Source organism: Chaetodon trifascialis, chromosome 9 (genome assembly GCF_039877785.1).
Source record: "Chaetodon trifascialis isolate fChaTrf1 chromosome 9, fChaTrf1.hap1, whole genome shotgun sequence".
Taxonomy (NCBI): domain Eukaryota; kingdom Metazoa; phylum Chordata; class Actinopteri; order Chaetodontiformes; family Chaetodontidae; genus Chaetodon; species Chaetodon trifascialis.
Genome location: NC_092064.1, coordinates 4,360,694 through 4,381,544, shown reverse-complemented (window position 1 = coordinate 4,381,544; position 20,851 = coordinate 4,360,694). Strand labels below are relative to the sequence as shown.

The 20,851-nt window shown below is 41.8% G+C and overlaps 1 protein-coding gene across 2 annotated transcripts in view; it reads right to left on the bottom strand.

Moving 5' to 3' along the window:
• Positions 1–2,517, bottom strand: part of tpst1 (tyrosylprotein sulfotransferase 1) — a 46,842-nt gene extending 44,325 nt beyond the window's left edge. The window contains exon 1 of one of the 2 annotated variants that reach the window (XM_070971009.1): positions 2,319–2,517. The gene's annotated coding sequence lies outside the window, so the exon portion shown is untranslated. The remainder of the gene's footprint in view (positions 1–2,318) is intronic. The other variant, XM_070971008.1, reaches the window with a different exon arrangement.
• Positions 2,518–20,851: the final 18,334 nt, after the last annotated feature.

Genomic DNA, 20,851 nt, shown 5'->3' with positions numbered 1-20,851 from the left:
GTGCATCAACAGGAAAATAAATTATTTTAGTACTGATGTCTATTCACCTTGTGTGTCTTCTTTCAAAGTAATTGCTGGTGATAGCTTGTTGCTTTTCTGTTCATTTACAACTGTGTACATTTGGTTATTTGGACACAAATCAGAGCTAGTCTGCCATTCGACAACTCAAACTTTGGGTTTTGCTTGCATGCACTTTCACTACATCTGCACTACAAAACACAGAATAATAGGTCAATTCATTTCCCACTGAGATACAGCAAGTCAAAGGGGAAACCTGGCCGACGTGTGGGTGGTCACCAATCTTGTTGGCTGAGAGCTTAACTGTTCCTGAACGCACTCATGAATAACAGTGTTTTCTTGTTTCCCATCAATGTGATTTTAATACTGCTATTGTAGTACTTCATAGCTTTAAGTCACACGAAATGCAAACACTACAGAAGGCAGTAAAGAACCACAAAAATTGTGTTATGTCAGCTGTAAACTGTGTGTCCACAGACAGCTACATAAGCACAATTGAAGGCTTTGTCCTCACTCACAATCAGTCAACAAACTGTGATCCATCAATCGAGCGTTTCACAGTGAAAACAAGCTGTGCATGAGATCTACTGACATCTCCAGCCACCAGCACTGCTATTCTGGGACATTTGGTAAATGTGGGCCCCCACATTTGTAAATCCTTGAGCAGCAAGCGCCCTTTGGAGGAACTTGATAAATACGGGCACTGCTCTGCAGTTGAAGCCCTGGCTGGGCTCAGCGGTCAGACAGCTGCTTGATTGAATGTAATAATTGTGATGCAGCAGTGGGTGTTCTTTTTAGAAAAGGAAATGAGAGTACAAGTGAGCTGGAGTCCAACGGATCCAGCTCTGCAGCTGTGGAAGCCGACCCACTGTGAGCAGCCAGCACTGAGAAATACTCTGAATTCAACTGGACTTGAGTCTTTCTCCCCCCAGACCACCTGCGCACAGCAGATGTGCTGCTGGCTACCAGGACACTGGTAGTCTATGCCCCTTGCCGGTCACTGGAAACTGTTTTTTCAGCTTTCAAAGACTTTCAGAAACATTCACCAAGCCTGCAGCCTGCAATTGCATCTTTTAGTTTATAAATCCACCAAACAATTTCTCTGACACATAAGCCAAGTATTTCCTATATTTTCTTGCCAGTCTGCCATCTTCAATGAGCAGTGGAAGCCGTGAAGCTATCACTGGTGATAATCATCTCACTCAGCAGCCTGGGACATAGCAGTGAATAATGGAAAAGTTAAACGTGAACACTGAGTTTTTGCACTTAAGTACAACCACATCTCTGTGGTCAACAACAGGAAAAAGTGCAAGATTTGTTAGGCATTTGACAGAATCTGGTTATGAAAATAACTGTGCTTTCTCTGTGTGGAACTGCAACATATCACCAATACATTATCATCTTCCTATATGCTGCAGACTCCTTTCAATAAACTTAGCCAATATGATTAACTGAGGCTGGATCATTTATTTTGGAACCCTTGCTGAACTCACAGACCCAAACAGTTGACATATATAATCCCAACATATTCCATTATCTACTGTAGTTGTACGCATCCTCAAACCAAACCCTATTGAAAATAATGCAATTAAATGATGTCTCGTTCACCAGCAAAGAAGCATACTTCATACAATCTACTCAATGTTTTTATGGTCAGTGTTACTGTCTTCTGGTTAATTCGGCATAAGTATATAAAACAATAAGATTAGAAATGCACATCAAATTTGAACTTTAGGTTTTGTTAAGAGTGCTCTTTGCCGCACCAATCACGGTCTATTTTGGATAGAAAAGAGCACTAAGATTAGCACCGAGAACATGCTTTAAGTTGAATTTTACTGACATACGTCATGCCTGGTGGCCCTGTCGTTTGCCGAGTGGAATAGTTGCCTCTTAAGATTCGTAAAATGTCTTCGGCGATCTTCAAGGTGTGTAACCTAACTAACGTTACCGATAATCAAGCAGATTTGTCAAACAGTTCAGCACGACGCTCCCCTGAGGGCGGCACGTAACGGCGCGATCTATCAACATACATCCCCGGCTAAATGTATTCATGGGCTTAATTTGTATGTGATTATATCTGCCGACATCATTTTTCAGTCTCGATAGCTTACATGTCAAACACTAGCAATTATGTAACCACATTTAAAAGGAAGGGTACCAATGGTAAGGCTAAGGAAACGACGTGTTACGGTAATACAAACCCCCTGCCAAAAATGTGCATTTAATTGCTGCAGCTCTTGGGCTAAAAGGAAGGAGAAGAGAGGGACATTACAACAACACCACAACGCCAAAAAACCTACCTAATGCTGCGGATACGGCGCAGGAGACTCGGGTTTATCGGTCAGAAAACCTTCACTGAATCCAACGCCAACGTCCGGACAGTCCAGCCGGCCTCTGGAGTCACTTTCCGGACATTTTCTGTGCACATAGACCGTGTCAGCCACACGGTGAACTGGCTTGTTGCGCTGGTAGACTGGAGGTGAAATAAACCAGGCTGCTACAACTGGACTGCTCTGCTGGTGTTGAAAGGCGAGCTGTGATTAGTGTATAATTCACAGAGGGTTTGTGTGTCAGAGCTGCTGATTGGTCCTTGTGGCGTAGGGCGGATCTACAGTACATTTAAAAGCACAGAACATTAAAATGACTTTTATTTCAGGTTCAGGAAGAAGGCAATGATCATTTGAATTGAATTCGGTTTAAGATATTTCAGATACATCAGTAATAAATCAGAATGCAAAATTGTATAGATATCCACTCAAAGTCCCTGCACCCACAACCATTTGACACCAAAAAATGTAATAAATTAAAAACAGTGACTTGAACCTAAGATAATGTTGCTTGCTTTTACCAGTACATGTTTCCACACTAGGAAGTAAGAGGCAAATGTAGCCTTTTTTTCCTCCCTGGTCTGACTTTATATGGCCCTCAAGTAATTTTGATGATTAATCAGATTTTTATTTTTTTTTTTAGATTTATGTGTTGACTCTTGCAATTAAAAAAAACATTCTGGACACCAAGAGCCTCGTCTTACTTACTGCACTGAATGACATGTAATGATGCACTACTATATAAATGAAAAAACTGTTCCAATCATGGCCATATTAACCAGTTACAGGGCCCCAGGGCAAAAATGACCTGCTATGCCCTAAATACTACACTATGTGCACAACCCAGCACAGCTGTGCTCCTTCCAGCGCAGATAAACACACATCAGAAAAGACCAGGCAGGTGAGCAGATATAAAATAAGTGTCAAACATAGTGTTTGACACTTATTTTATATCTGCTCTGCAAGATGACTTTTTTTGTTCTGCAAGCCTGTCTGGATAAAAGTTGCAGTAGGCAACAGTTGAACATACACGATGCAAAACCTTCTGCCTGCCTTTCTGCCTGTATCCCTCCACTAAGCCCTCAGCAGCAGAAGGAACTGGTTGCCCTCTCAGACCTCATGACTTGTAGGACCCACACTCCACAGCGTGAACTTCTCCAAGACGCCGGTGCCTCTCACCACGACTCTTCTTCTCAAGGACTCCTCTCCAGTGCTTTGATGGCCCCAAGCAGAGCACCCAAGGCTTCAGGTGCTGCGATGCCTCAACAGCAGGTTGAGAGATACACCACATACCCACCCACACACACCCACACACACACACACACACACACTCCCCCCTTAAAAGTTATTCCCGACTGTTTGTCATCATGGCTCCTTCCCACGTGTGGTTAGGAGCACCAACCATAATGAGCCTGAATGTCTGTGTTCCACTTCCACTTTCCAATATCAGTATTTGAAGGGACACACATGTGCATCTGCATTTGCAGAACAGCAAGCCTGCAAGTAAAACCTGAAAACAGAGCCAAGTGAAGGCGCAGAAGTCTAGTTTTCTCTCAGACCACCTGAATTAGAATATGCTGAAATGTTTTGCTCGATGGGGCAAAATAATCTGTCTACCACAGCTTTAATGCTCAGACTGAAATGTATACAGAAAGTAGAGTAACAGCTCTCCATGAAGGAACTTTGCCCGTTCATTATGTGAGTTGATGTCTCTTTTAATTCATATTGGTAGGTGAAGCAGCTGCTGTGTCCTATAGAGGAGACAGAAGCCCATCAGCAAGCCTGAAGGTCAGAGAAAGGCTGAGGCAGTGGGGCTAAAAGCACATCAGATCCCAGCGGGTAAGGGAAGGCAGATCAAGCCTCTCACCAAGATAAAGACTGCTTTTCTGTTTCAGAAATATTTTTCATGACAGGGGAAGCTTTGAAGGCAGCGACAAAGAAAAAAAATGGGCAGTGATCAATGATGCCATTATGGTGGATGCTCTGGTTTCAGTCACAGTGAACAGTCAGCAGAGAACAGCACTCAGCATCTCCAGCAGAGTTCAAAAGTGCATGTTAACTGATATGAGCAGACATGGAGAAAAGTGAGAACAAATGTTAGGGTTTAAACAATGTGGGGTTTCTGAAGGCTGAAACTAATACATTTTGAAATAAACATGCGTAAATTTGGCATATTTAAAGCATACTGTTTTTGTTCCCCAAAACAGTGTTTTCCAGATTTATTCACAGTGGCATTGTGATCTCTATGGAACAGTACATCTTCATTTCCACCCACAATTTGTTGTATTTGCAACTGCTTGTATGGATAAAATAATTCTAACTTTGAATAGAGAATAATGCAATAAAACTAAAAATGACCTTGGAGCTATTATCAAGCAGGAGCCTCCATCATATCGGATGACAAGATTTGATATCTATTTAAATATTTAAACAAATATTGATCTATCCAAACCAAGTATCTGGACAGTCAATGGACAATTGACACCTTTAGACCAATAAAGACCAGCATTGTACAGTGTTGATTGCGACAACATCAAGTGCTTTGATCTGATATGGTTTAACCAACACTCATATTTCCCACGAGACTCATTCACTGCAGGAGCAGTTACAATGCACAGAGGAAACGAGTGCTGACTGCAGGACGTTGAAGTGGGCAGCACAGCAGACCATTACACCACCACTAATTACTTCTCCTGAGTCTGAGATTCCCCTCATTCAAGGTGGTATAAGACATCATTCACTGAAGGGCTGCAGAGGTAGATGAGGGCAAAAATAGCCACAATACACTCCCTGTAGACTTTTACTCAAGGGTCTGCTGGAGTGTGAGAACGGATGGGAGTCATGAGAAAATGGGAAGAAATGTGTGGTGTCCAACAATGCCCATCTCCTGTGGGAGGAGGTGCAAAGGTCAAGGTGTTGAGGTAAGAAATCACTTATAGAACAGAAAAATGAACAGCACTGGCCACATAGTTTGAAGCTTGGCCTAATCAAAGCAGACTGTAAGTACACTGCAAAAGTTTTAGATGTGCTGTCAATGTGTAGTTTGATGTCGAACCTTCCATCGACTCCAAAATGTCTCATCTAACTACGTATTGTATCATACTTTTCAAGTTAGTATCTAATACATGCCATAGTTAGCTACTTGTGTATATACAGAGTTACAGCTGTATAATAGGAAAGAAGACATGTAGGAGCTGTAGGAATGTATCTGTTTTTACTTTGCTACATCGGCTAGCAGTGTGGGGATCTGCAGGTTCCCTCCCTTTTTGCCTGGCGTGCTCCTGTGATTCCCTCTTCTTCTGTCCTGTGTGTGTGTGTGTGTGTGTGTGTGTGTGTGTGTGTGTGTGTGTGTGTGTGTGTGTGTGTGTGTGTGTGTGTGTGTGTGTGTGTGTGTGTGTGTGTGACCAGGTATTTATCACGTTCTGGGGACAAAAATCTGTTTACACAGTCACATTGTGGGGACTGACCTCCCTTATGGGGACAAAATGCAGGTCCCCTTAATGTAAATCATTACATTTTAGGGTGCAGACTGAGGATAGGGTTACGGGTTAGGTAATGTTAGATTAGGTACAGGATTAGGAACAGGCAGATAGTGGTTATGGTTAGGGTTAGGGTAAGGCTCCAGGAAATGAATGTAAGTCTATGTCTGTGTGTGTGTGTGTGTGTGTGTGTGTGTGTGTGTGTGTGTGTGTGTGTGTGTGTGTGTGTGTGTGTGTGTGTGTGTGTGTGTCTAACTGCAGGTAACTGCTGGCAGGTCTGGGCTGGCCTCCTCCTCTCCAGAGCACACCTGACCTCAATCATTCAGTCAAGCCTCATCAACCACCACAGTATATAAGCACCAGACTCCCCACCAGTACTCGTTGAATTGTCTGCTCACCTATGTAGTAACACGGTGATCGACCCAGTAAACCTTTTGTCTTTTTTGTCTGCCTGCCTCTCTGATTTGTCCTGTCCTCTGTGCTCGAGTGCCTGTCACATGCTCTAGCCTTCGTGTTGCCAGTCTGCCTCGTGAGATAAAGCTTGGATTCCCTCTCGGACCTGTCTCCTCTGGCCTGTTCATCAGTACTGAAACTGGATTCTCTTTTGGACTTGATGCCTCTGACCTGCTTGTCTGCTCTATGGATTGACTCTCTTACATGGACTGAGAAAAGTCTATTAAACTATTCAAACCTCTCTCTGTACACTTGCCTAATCTTACCAAGAAGCTTCTTCTTGCTTCCAGTCTTTGTGCTTAGCTTAGCTAAACAAATCTCTGACATTTCTCTGCACAAATTTTATCACAAACAGTGTCAGGATATTTTAAAAGTCATTTTACACTCTTTAAGATGAACATAGAAAATATTTAGCTGTAAAGTGTCTCATTTTCTAAGTGTTTGGCATAGTATGGAGTTGGTAATGTGGCACAATGAGTTGCTGCATTCATCAAAGCTTTCTTAACCTCAGCAGAGGATCTCCTTGTGTTTTCTAGTGAGAATGTAGTCTTGACTGACAGAGTAATTTATAGGTTTCGCCCTAAGTGTATCTGTGTCAGTGTTTTCTGTTTTGCTGTCGAGGTTTCTATTGGCTGAGTCAGTGTCCCAACAAAGATCATGCAGCACACTGCCTCTCTACATAAATATAAGACAAACGTGTCTTTCTTTAAAACTGTGTGATTAAATGCAGTTTACTGCAGCCAGAGCGAACTATTCTATTTCCACACAGCGTACTCTGCTAAAAACCATCAGATGTTCCTTCAAACTCTCATTTATTTTTAAAGCAGTTGCACCACAATTGCAGTAACACTGCTATGCTGACACAGGCGTGGAACCAGTAACTCAGACACGCAAGTACAATTCCTCAATAATGAAACCACATACTGTCTGAAGCCCAAGTCCCCCTGGACTTTTTAAATGAGAGTTAAGAGTTAAGTACCACTTTCACACACCATCTGGAACAGATCAGGATCTAATGACTCATGTTTTTATTTATTTCCTTCAGATGGCAAGCTCGTCTGTTTTCAAAGTGTTGTCTTGCATAATGATTTTTATTGTCATCCACCTCTCTTCTCTACATACTCAAATGTGTGCAAAACAATGGTATATATCTCGCATCAGAGTAATTTGCAGATTTCTGATTATTCAAATTCCAGCAAAGATGATAGAGCATCAAGTATCACGTTTGATTCAGTTCATTGTTGTTGTAGACAGTTAAAATGTTGCTTACTGGCCAAGTGACATGAACTTTACTGAAATGATGAAGTTAATTAGCAGTGGCATTCAAAAAGACCTGATAGGAGTATTGAAAGATGCATATAACAAACAAATATTCACTATCCGCAGTAGGAATCTGCAGCCATGCTAGCTGGTCTATGAGGCTGGACTTACAAAATTCTAATGTCAGCATGCTAACATGCTCACAATTATAATGCTGACATGCTGATGTTTAGCAGGTGTGAAGTCTTCTATGTTCACCATTTTACTTGAACACATTAGCATGCTAACATTTGCTGACTAGCAGAGCAGAGGATGATCAGGATGTCATTAGTTTTGCAGGTGTTTTGGTCATAAACCAAAAGGAATCAGCAAAGTGATTACAGTTCATCTTGAGGGAGAGATGAATGTCTGTACCAGTTTTTTGAGCAAAAAACTCAAAAAACTCACTTGAAAACCGCACTAACCTGCACTGGACACATGTGCGTTAAAATAAGAATTTCAGACTGATGCTAGTAGGGTTGACTATACTGTATGAAATGGCTTATGATGTGTTTAAATGAAGATTTTTTTTTTCAGCATGTCACAGATTCACTGCCTTTTACATTTGTAAATATTATTTGCTCTCATTTTGTGCTTCAAAGGACTGCGGAAACCAAAACTCAAGGAAACATCTTCACTGTACAATTTTGAGACAACAACAGTAATGGATGACAGATGAAAGATATGTGTGGAGTCTGATGTTGGCGCATGACAGATTTGGGCTGTTACAGTCATTCAGGGTCTGAGAATTGTTTCAGTAATCAAGTTATAAGTCGTCCACACTTTGATCTACATCCCAGTGCTGAAATGTGAGACACTCTGTGCTTTTACTTGCAAGTATCATCAATTTCAACAGCTTTAGCACAGATCATATTCCCTTTGACATTTTTACCACCGGAGAAATGTGAAGTAAGCTTGACTAAATGTTGTTTGAAGCCAAAGTGGCATCAGTGGACTGGGGTGTCTTGATGATAATCAGTACAGTACCATATCACTCTAAACTTGTTGGCCTTTTTTCCTGTTAAAGGCCTCAAAAAGTCTTCCTTTGCCTGCTGTGTGTTCAGGAGGTAGAGTGGTTGTCCATCTATCAGAAGGTCAGTGGTTTGATTCCTGGCCTTGGCAGTCTACATGTCAAAGTATCCTTGTACAAGATACTGAACCCGATATTGCTCTCGATGCTGTGCCATCGGTGTGAGTGTGTGTGAATGGGTAATGCTCATAATGAGCAGGTGGCTTAGAGCACAGCAATAAGATATGGATTTAGAATAGTTCTCAAAGCATGTGAAGCATCTTTGAGTACCCTGAAAAGTGCTATGTCAGAATAATGTATCATCAGTTAAACCGCTGCACAGTTTTTGGCATCTCATAAGCCTTGAAAGTCACAGATCTGTTATTCAGATTCAGTGCCTTGGGTGATTTTTCATTGTCTCACCTGTATTGAAAGCAGCACGTCCCCACCAAGCCATAAGTTTTGAGTTGGGTTGAGATCTATCAAGCATCTGCATTTGTTTCTGCAGTCATTGACTCAGGTTTTTCTCTTACTGGTGTCAAAATGTATAAAACTGCGTTCCTAAGGTGTTTCTCTAAAAATTTTAAAGGGTGGTCAGAGATGCTCATTGAATTCTTCCTGCATTGTGTTTTGCTGGCTGTATTATTACCTCACCCTTTTCCCCCTGCACACCAAAGGAAATCTGAAGAATTGATTCATTTGGTATGTATCAAATGGAAAGAAAGAAAGAAAGAAAGAAAGAAAGAAAGAAAGAAAGAAAGAAAGAAAGAAAGAAAGAAAGAAAGAAAGAAAGAAAGAAAGAAAGGCCATGTACTGTCTGTTTGACCAAAGTTGCATGTCTAAAGTTGTGCTTCTTGCCTTCGGAGCCCCTGAGGCTTTTCTGTCCCAATTAGCAGCAGTGCATCTGTGCTGATTAGTCAACAGCTTTTCAACCGCTGCCAGCAAAGGAAGCCAAAAAATGGGCGACGAAGCTCTTGGCCTAGATTCTCAGCTATTCACTGTCTAACAAGGTGAAGTGCCATGCATTAAATACAAAGAAGGAAGCTGTCCGTGTCACCAAGCTGTTTGCCTTCCAAGGGACAAAGGAGGGAGACAAAGAGATTCAATCTGCACTAGTTTCCCTCCGATTCAGCTGGAGGACAAAAAAGGCTGAATTTCCACCAGGTAGGGTTTGCTTTGGGCCATTACACGCTGGTGTGATATGCAATGTGAAAGACAACCAATGACTATTACTTAGATAAGCTGAAGTTTTACTGTGCCCATAAAACTGCTGTATTTACTTAAAGCAATAGTTTAACATTTTTGGAAATATGCAAATTCTTATTATTATTATGTGAATCTCTTGTCTTTGCCCGAGTATGGAGCAAGGACTGTCAGTATATGTAACCTCAGTTTCACATGAAGACATAAATCAGGGGAAACAGCAGTTTATAAACATGCCTAACAGCACCTTTAAAGCTGTCCAATGTCATATATATTGTTTGCTTCACCTCTTACATGAATTACAGAAATTTGTGATTTTAGGGAGAGTAAAGTGTTGGAGCTATTTCTTATGAACAATATCGTATTCATCTGCTTAGCACAGGTTTCCAGATACTCAGTGGTCAACTGAGCACAGGTTTTGGTTTTGGTCTCTGTACAGGCATGACGAGACCAAACCCGGCACCCTCACTGTGATGACAAGACTTTAGGATGGGCTTTCACGGATGGCATTTTGACAGACTAAGCAAAGCACAGGTGTAAATAATGAACTGAACAATGGCTGAATTCCATCTGGCTGCTTCAGTTTCAAGGTCCTGCTATTGTTAATGCTGGCTCACTGTTACACTGTCATGGCTTACTGGGACACTTGAGTAGTACAAAGCCCCATTGTTAACAGTACTTGTTACACCACCTGCTTTTCCCAGGAGAAATAATTATTCACATTAGGCCTCATGTGACAAATCCAACGACTGTACTTCACACCTGGTCCTTAGTGACTCCAACGACTCTAACACTGGCTCTTACACAGCCAGGGGCACCAGTAACCTGGTGAAGTGGATCAGTGACCATGATAATGACCCAACAGAGGTTAAATCGCCGGGACTCCCCACCAGTCAGTTAGAACTAAAGAAGGATGAGAGTCCGGTTCATTCAGCCCTCCTTCGATGCAACTGCTTTTCCTACAATGACAAGTTAAAGTGTCTGCTCTGAGCAAGACCTATGCTGCCCCATCCTTCCAGTCCTCATGCCAAGCTCAACTAAACTGTCTCACCACACTAAAACACTCTGAGGCCAAAATGACATGAATAGTGAGACATTTTGGGAGATACACTTATTGCTTTTATACTGAGAATAGGATTGATACCACTCTGTTAACTCATTATGAAGGCAGCGACGGTAGATGATAAGCTCCGTTTAGCATAAATACTGGAAGCACAGGGAAACAGCAAACTCATCTCTGTCCAAAGCTTAAAGAAAGCAGTGACTGTACATTTTACCGATCATGTTATATCTTGTTTGTTTAATCCAACAAACAGAAGTCTACAGGCATTAGTTTTACAGGGCTCGATATCTTTTTTTATTTTTGGGCACATCCAGGCAAGCTTGTTTCCAGTCTTTACGCTAAGCTTACTGGCACTGGCTTTGTATAACTGTACAATACTTCACCAGAATGGAAAACGTTTCACTGCTACACAGTTTTTCACACAGCTGGACAGTTTTGCTAAGGACATAAAAATCAAGATAATCTTTAATTTCAAAAAACTGTGAAGATGTAAAATGTATTTGAGTAATATCAAACATCTCATGTAGAGTAAGCAGTACTCAATTGCAGGAGCAGCCTTAACTGTAACTCATTATTTCCACTTGATGCAGTACAGTCATCCCTGACAAACTGCCAGTCCCTCAATATGCTTGATGATCCTCTTCAATGATAATCACACAATTAATACAAATCTCCATTGGAGCTAAGACTGTAACCTCTAATTGCCATGTGTTGTGAAAAAATGTGTTTATCTCTGTGGGAGCAGTTCTTGCAAGCGCGCACACACACACACACACACACACACACACACACACACACACACACACACACACACACACACACACACACACACACACACACACACACACAGACTGTGAATTAGCAGGCTGTCTTGGCAGGTTAAGTGCCAGGCTTGTGAGTCTGGTCAGGTTTTATCCCACAGTAAGCTGATGGTCAGGGGTCTGTCTGTTGTTTGGGCAGATGGTGAAAGAGGGGTGAGGGGGTGGGGTGCAGCGGGATTGTGAGACCACAGTAAAAGACATGGATGAGCGATGAATAATGACTCAATATTATCCCTAAGCCAGCAGTATGCAGTTATTAAATCCATACATCTCATCTGTTACAGCAAAGTAATACCGCTGACACAATTATCAGACACACTGACCAGTTTTTCAACTTTACATGTGGGGAGGGGAAATCCAGGGCACTCAACAATATCATTGTTAGTATATGACCTCTGAGAAAACCTAATCATAAACACATTTTCTCCAGATTTAAACACAAATGAGACATTATTGCTTTGAAAATGAACAGTACAAAAACAGTGACTGGTTGAAATAAAAATTTCAACTAAGTCTGAAAGGCTAGTGCATACAGGGCTGCAATGACAAAGGTGTGAACATAAGAAAATGAAGGTTTATCAGAGTTTTAGGCACCAGCTGAAGAGAAAACACCTGCTATCAGGCACTGACCAATGTGTACTGCGATAGAGGGCATTCATTGTTTGAATCAACATTAACAGGAGAATTGATGTAATTACCCCTTATATAACTGTCCTGGGACTTCAACTACAGTACCTTCAAAAAAGGTCTTAATAAGCAAGAAGCTTCCAGTTTTGACCACCACTTTCATCACTGCTAAGGAGGCCACGTGTTTGGATGCTGATTTGTATGTTTGGAATTGGGCATCAGCAGCCCCTCATCATGCATTATTAATGAGTAATATTATATAACTAACTGAGGCTGACACATTCAATCACAACAGCACCGTCCTTGTTGTAGTCCTCGTGAACCCGTCCGCCCGGTCTAACTGCTCTGCCTTTGATGGCGGCTGTCACATAATCACTGCATCACTGTGTGTGGACTAATCTCAATTTCAGTCACTTTATACAGTTCAAGTAAGTCCATACACAGAGCAGCTGGGGTTCTATTTGATCCCGCACTAAACAGCATGTCTTCTTAATGAATGCCTGAGAAAACACCAGAGAGTCAGTCTAACTAGCGTTGTTAAGTTGATTTTGTTTCTTGATGTTGGCTTCTAGCCTCCTCTCACTAGTACTGGCCATCACTGTAGAAAGCATCCTAATGCTTCTTCTCATTACTCTGTCAGGCCATGGCCTAATGTGTCTGTCACACATTAACCCACGTCACACAGAAGCTCTTCTCTCTCCATCTTGGGCATCAGGCCTCTGTGCACTTCCAGAAAGCTTTTAAACTCCTGAAGTTGTGGCAGCACAACAAACAAGAGGGTTTGCCCAACCCTTTGCAGATGTGAATCATGTCCTTGTGCTGCTTCAGCCAGTTCACAGCAGTTCTTTTGGTATTGTGGTATAGAAGTTTGACCAAGTCTAAAAAGGCAACACTGTTAGCATATCAACTGTAATGCCAGTAAAATGTACCACTCATGCAGACATTTTGCTCAGGACAGTGGATACAGCTATAGGAACGCTGAGGTTATGAAGCTGTTATGTATATGAAACAGTCTAATAAAAATACATTTTTACAGACACTTGACTTCCAAATCCAACCCAGTATTTAATGGTTTTAGAGGTTGTATATTGTTTTTGAGGTGTTCTGTTGACATATATCTCTTTATCTTTATAAGTAGTATCCTGGGTTTGTCAATGGTTGTTTTCAGACAGATGTCACATTTTGGTATTCAGCTTGAAGGATTCAAAACTGTCCATTTCCAAGGGAACACATTGTTATGTAATTATAGTATCAGTGTTGTGAAGGGAATGTTTTGCCCTTAGGTTACCCAATACTTAGCCATGCAGCCAGTGCCAGCAAATCATATCATAATGATGCACATGTTCATATTCCAAAGAACGGCCGCCACTGCTGAGCCAATATTTCATGCTCCTGTCTGGTAACATACATTAATAGCACAAATATGGAAGCCACATGGCGGAGGAGGATGAAATGAGATTAGCAAGAGAAAACAACTTTGAAATATGATCAATAATGGACATGAACTGTGCAGTTTGAACACTAGGCTTGAAACTCTTAAAATTTCTGTAAATGTGTGCAAGGCTTAAGGTAACAGATGACTGGCACAGTAACAGATTCACTGTCTTTTTTGGGAAATATTGTTCAGCACATTGTGTTTTGCTGGCTGTATTATCACCTCACCCTTTTCACATGCTAAGTTCTTTAGGATACATGGTGGCACGGTGGAAACACTGTCGCCTCACAGCTAGAAGGTCCCGGTTCAATTCCTGCTGTGGGCGCTGGTGGCGTGTCCTCCACCGTGCCTTCGGTGCCTGCTGCTCGAGACAAGGGGCCTTTCTGTGTGGAGTTTGCACGTTCTCCCCGTGCTCACCTGGGGTATCCTCCATAAATATACCCCCACTAAAAACATGCAAGAAGATCACCACCTGACCAATGGTGACAACAAGGAACTAATGCAGCACATTCTGATTTTTTTCAGTCCAGCTGTCAACCTGCACATCGGTGTGCTCAAAACATTTACCTAGGTAAAAGATACATGTGTGTACTTTCATTTTAACTATGGATCAAATGACTATGTGTAATGTGAAATGTGTTGTTCATACCAATAAACCCACAGAAAATTTGTCTCCCTCATCTCTGGAGAGGATTTTCTACTGTCAGCAACTAAATTCAGTCCCACTGCTGTCGTCAGCATCATTTTCACCCAGGGCAGGAAACCGTTTACAGTGAAAAAAATCTCTGATAAACGTGCTGTACACTACCTGTCCAGCAGTAAACACAGACAGACAAACCAGAGAACCAACAACCCAGAGTGTGCTGAGGACAAATGAAACATGGTCCATCTTCCTCTTTGCAGATGGCCTTGAGCCATTGTCACTAATGCATTGTGAAGACAAAGTACAATGATCCCACATGGTTTTAATGACTCATTCACTTCAAATCTTTTTCTCATGTCATGTTCATGACTTTTTTAACTGTCGCTTCGGTGCATTGAATGCTAATGTCACTCTGTGTCTGCTGGATGTGTAAACAGGCAACTGTATGCAACAAATCTACCTTTTTAAAGAAAAAAGCAGTTAATGCCAATGAATAAATGAACTAGGTCATTTGTCATCTAAAGGAAAAGTGACTATAGCTGACTGGTCAAACATGGAGGCAAGGTGAAAAGCCTGCCTTAATACAGAGCAGTGGGGTTGGACGATGGACTATGAATCATTTGCTGCATGAAGTGGCCGTAATTGTTAAATTTTTTGTTTCATAGTTGCACTTACATTCCAACAGAGACATGAAAAAACAATGTTTTTGTTCAGGACTCATCCATTTTCTGTTAGTACCAGATCCAGGTTTGAGTGGCACTGTTAGATCAGGAAAGCAGCATTTAAAATGTTTTTTTTTCAATATTTCGAGGAAGATGTCTGAACGAGCTGACACAAAGCTGACTGACATGAACAACTTTCTGACACAAATAACTGGTCACTGAGAAAACATGTCCAGGTCCTCTGCTCAGTGATGAGTCATGTCTTTGTATAGAATTGGTATAAAGGGTACGTTATGGAACCATTCATAATATCAGGGAATTTGCTCTCATATCCTTCAACTGTGACTATAGCAGAGAACTAACAAAGCCACCAATCAGCCAGCAGCATAGACGCAGGCCAATCATTGATTTGCTGTCTTTTCACAATAATGCTGGAAGCCTGCAAGGCATATTTATGTTTACTCCTTTTGCCTCATTTATGTTGTGCCTGTATGATTACTTGGGTGTTAAAATTTTAAAATCTTACAGTAATGGCTAATGGCTGATGGCAGTAATGAAGCGCATTGGTGAATCGAGCCAGTTCTGCACTCCATTAAAACATCACTCAGCTTCTTTTCCATGTCTTGGGCCTTCCACAGAGAGGTGAATTAATGGCCATAATGGCCAGGGTGGAGTCTGCTGCACCAGAATTTATGTCCTGCATGTTGACCCAGGCAACAAACTCTTACAGCATTTTCACATTATGCAAAATGGGTGGCAGCAGCTTTCCTAGAATCCTTTTGCTGCAAATAAGCTAGCAATGGGCGAGCTGGACCTAATGCATTTATAGTTTAATTGGCCTTGACATTTTATTGTATTTCCTTCCCACTTTGCTAATGCCCCAGGGAGCTCTGGTCCTGGCTGGTGCCTCATTGGCGAAACCTGAGCTCAATCAAGACGATAGACTCCTCCAATAAGACCTCCTGATTGTGCCGTGTCAGAGATTCTGCCTCCAGGTCGACTCTCTGAGTGGGGGAGATAGCTTCAGAGAGTCGAATATGTCGTCCCGACACACTCATTAAGTTTGACAAGGCCGCCACTAATCACGTCTTTGGTTGATGTTGCAGTAACTGATAGCCAGGCGATGGAAGTTAGAGCTGAGGAAATGGTGATTTTACTGCTGCTAGGACATTTTCCTCAGTAGTCCTTTGATATTGTATGTCTAGACTCAATCACTGATCTCTGTATAAACTTCTGTTGACAACCCACTGGATAGTGGAGATATTAATATTCTACACAGGTATGTACTGATCTTATACTTGATGGTATCCAAAATGATTTTCTACATATTTTCAAATCGTCCTGTGATCTCTGCTCTTTCTTGCCATGAGGAGTCAGAGTTATCATTTCGTGGCCTGGCATCCTGTCGAAATTAGATTTATATGATATTATCATCAGTAAGTCATAGTCCTGCTGTCTTTGGCTGACATCATGTCAGTGACTGTGTGACATGTTAAAGCGCTGGCTTGTTGCATATTCTATGATGACACCTTTGATTAATGGGTTGAGTTCAAGCCCCCAGGAACAGTGCTGTGGTGTTAGAGGATTAAGCAGTAGTAACCTCAGTTGCTCAGTTGGTAGTATCGTAAATTATCGACACACAATGGCCCGACAAACCTTTTTCCCCATCAGAATTTGAACTTTTTGATCCAGGGAAAGACTGAGAAGAGCATCTTAAGCCAAAGACCAACATTCATAAACAAAACTTTGATTTCTATCAGTGTGCCACAACTTTCTATGTAATAGCTGATCAGATGAAAATCCATGACAGTACTGTCATACAATCCAGGTCATTAACAGATAAACTAAACTAAACTACATCTACTTTATAATGTACCTCTATATTGTATTATTGTGTTGTATAATTAATAATCAAGGTTGGAAGGCATCAGTCTCAGTTTCTAACACAATTATGAGAGTTGTTTCTTTACCGTACAGCTTGTTAAGAACTAAACAACACAAACATGTAAAATATATGACTCATTTGTCTGAAACTGGGTAAGAAGGAAAAACATTTGAACATTCCTGAACTCTCCTTCCAACAAAGCATTTGCTGGCATAACTACAAGATAACTACAAGGTGTGCTAATTTCCAGATAATTTCCCTCAGGCCACAGAACATCTGATATGCAGCTTGGCACAGGTTAAGCTGGTAACTACCAAAGGAATGGTATAAAAACATTGGGATGGAAAAACTATAATAAAATTATTCACATCGTAAATTCAACATAATGTACATTTTGTGTTACTGTGTCATTACCGATAATGTGCTGGAAAATGTTGTCACCATGTCATCCTCAGTGGACTCCCTCCTGAACCTCCATTACATCCCTGAGAGCTCAAATCCCCCACAATGCAGCAGGATATGCTCCAACACACTCACAATTAGTTGCCCAATCAACTGTGACAAACCTCACTCACCCGAACATGCTGACTCATCTGGTCTCTTACTTCCTCTTAACTCAAAAACGTGCTTTAAAATTAACTTTGGGGAAGCTGAAACAAGAAGCAAAATACTACAAGCAGTTGGTGCAGAGTGAGAAAGACATTTAGTGACCAGCCCCTGCCAAATGTGAATATTCTCACTGCTCTGCCCTGCAGCAAAGCATACAAGGCTGGTGTACAAGAGGCAGCATGTCAAAGTATTATGCAACACTCATGTGCAAACTAGTGCAAACACAGGAGTGAACCTCAATAAAGTTTGTGATAAATAGTGTGTTTTTGTGCTGAGATCATGCTGTATCCTTGTTTGACTGAATACCTTCTTCTATGACACACCAGGTTTTTTGGTGTTTTTTTTTACACCAGTTTGAGAGCACCCATCTGCATCCACAAGTCTCTAAGATATATGTAGTTAACCACAGGAACTGTTAGAGAGTCAAGAGACAGGAATGGAAGAATGTGATGAGTGGTGTGAGGAAACATTTTAGCTCTCCACTCATCTGAACTTCAACTGAACTCCTGGTGAGAAAGAGAAAGAGCGAGGGATTATAACCGGTGCAGAGGCTTTATTAACTGTCATAACTGTTGCCTGACAGGAAGCAAGTGAGGCGAAAAGACAGACAAAGCTGGTGAAATATGACAACAGCATGATTCAGAGCAGTGAGAGTGCAGCACAGGCCAGTGCACTCAGAAACCAAGCCTCTGCAAACTCACAAACGTCTAGAGTATGGTAAACAAAGAAATTAATAAAGTGTGTAATGTTGCTGTGTGAGTCACTGTGTGTGGGTGTACAGTGATAGCAGATGACAGACAGCTTGAGGTACAAAAATAACCCCAGTGCTGCCACGTACATTCAGACAAGCAGGGAACAGTCAGAGTATTCCACGACTCTGATTTGTAAACCTGCTCCCAGTCATTATAACTCTACACACTGAAATACCACTAAGATGAGTTTACTTTCCATCACAGATCAGTGATAAACTGTTTCCTTCCAATTATCCATAACCAGGGTTTTTACTAAATCAAATGTTTTTGATGTCTACCTTAACCATAGTATATTCACCATAACTGCGATCTCTGAACATACCCAGCTCTGTGTCTAGCGATAGGGTTGGGATTAAAGATATAGAAATTAAATGAATAGTGGTCCTTTTTTTCTCATTCTTGACTTTTACACAACATGAATTGATGTATTGACTGATGCCGATGGATCTATTTTTCTGTTGGATTTTTATTTGATTATTTGAGGATTTCCAGTCAGGATTTAGAGTACATCATAGCACAGAGACAGCACTGGTTAAAGCAGCACTATTGCAAAGACTGGAACACTTCATTGGCATTAAGGGAACTGCGCTAAGCTGGTTTAAATCCTACTTTTCAGATCGTTTGTACACATTAATGACGACTCCTCTGTGCTCACTAAAGTCAGCTATGGAGTTCCACAGGGTTCTGTGTTTGGACCAATTCTATTCACCTTATATATGCTTCCTTTAGGGAAGATTATCAGGAAGCACTCAATAAATTTTCATTGCTATGCAGATGATACCCAGCTATACTTATCAATGAAGCCGGAAGAAACCAGTCAGTTAACTAGACAACAAGCATGTCTTCAGGACATAAAGACCTGGATGACCTGCAATTTTCTGATGCTAAACTCAGACAAAACTGAAGTTACAGTACTAGGCCCTAAACATCTTAGAAACTCACTTTCTGATGACATAGCAGTTATGGATGGCATTGCGCTGGCCTCCAGCACCACTATAAAGAATCTGGGAGTCATCTTTGACCAAGACATGTCCTTTCACTCCCATGTAAAATAAATTTCAAGGACTGCCTTTTTTCACCTACTAACATTGCAAAAATCAGGCATATTTTGTCTCAAAATGATGCAGAAAAACTAGTCCATGCATTCGTAACTTCCAGGCTGGATTATTGCAATTCTTTACTATCAGGCTGCCCAAATTTGTTGCTGAATATTTTCCAGTTGCTCCAGAACGCTGCAGCACGTGTTCTGACAAAAACCAGGAAGAGAGATCATATTTCTCCAATACTAGCCACTCTGCACTGGTTCCCTGTAAAGTTAATAGAATTTAAATTCTCCTCCTCACTTACAAAGCCATAAATGGTCAGGCACCTTCTTATCTTAAAGAGCTCATTGTTATGATCCTGCCTTCCTGTCTCTCCCAGTGTGTCTCCTCTCCCTTTTTCCCTGTGTTTGTGTCTGTCTGTCTACCCCTGGAGTCATGGCTGGGCAGCCCCTCACCTGCTGCCAGCTCCTCCCAAGGAGACTCACCTGCATTCACTCTCCCTTCATCAGGGAGAGTATAAAAGACATGGACCTTCTTCTCCTCGTTGCCGGATTATTCCTCATGCCATGGTCGATGTTTGGTTGTTGGTCTGTAAGTACGAGTCTCTTTGTCTTCCCCTCCTTGTTAGGAAAAGTCCTTTTTTGTCCTCTGTTTTGCCAGCCTCTCATTGTGCTGTGTTTTCTTTTGTTTCAGTGTCTGCCTGCCGCTTCCACGCGTGCCTCGTGTCAAACCCGCTCCGTCGGTGGTGCTTCTTCTGTTCATCCACTCCGTTTGAGTGCGTCTTTTGTTTGCTTCGTCTTCCACTCCGTTTGAGTGCGCCTTTTGTTTGTTTGTTCTTCCGCTCGTTGAGCGTGTTTTTTGTTCTTAGTTTTGTTAATAAATATTCTTGGTTTTACACAATTCCTGCCCCTGGTTTCTGCATCTCTGGGTCCTATTATTTGGCAGCTGCTAAGCCTAACACTCATAGTACCTTATTGCCCTACTCGAACACTGCGTTCCCAGAATGCAGTTCTACTTATGGGTCCTAAAGTCTCAAAAAGCAGAACAGGAGTCAGAGCATTTAGCTATCAAGCTCCTCTCCTGTGGAACCATCTTCCAGTCTTTGTCCGGGAGGCAGACACTGTCTCTACATTTAAGAGTAGGCTTAAAACTTTCCTTTTTGATAAAGCTTATAGTTAGGGCTGGCTCAGGCTTGTCCTGGACCAGCCCCTAGTTATGCTGCTATAGGATTAGACTGTCGGGGGACCTCCAAAGATACACCGAGCTCCTCTGTCCTTCTGTCCCTCTCCATCTGCACGTTTTCATGTCCTACCACGGCGTGTTACTAACTTAGCTCCTTCCCCGGAGTCTCTGTGCTTTGTCGTCTTGCAGGTTCCCATGGACAGTGGCTGAATCTGGATTGTGGATTGCAGCTGCGTCTCCTGCCTGACATCCACTGCAACTGCTACTACTGTTATTACTCCACTGTCACTGTTACTGTGATTGCATGTCTGTCTCTCTGTCTCTCTCTCTCTCTCTGACTG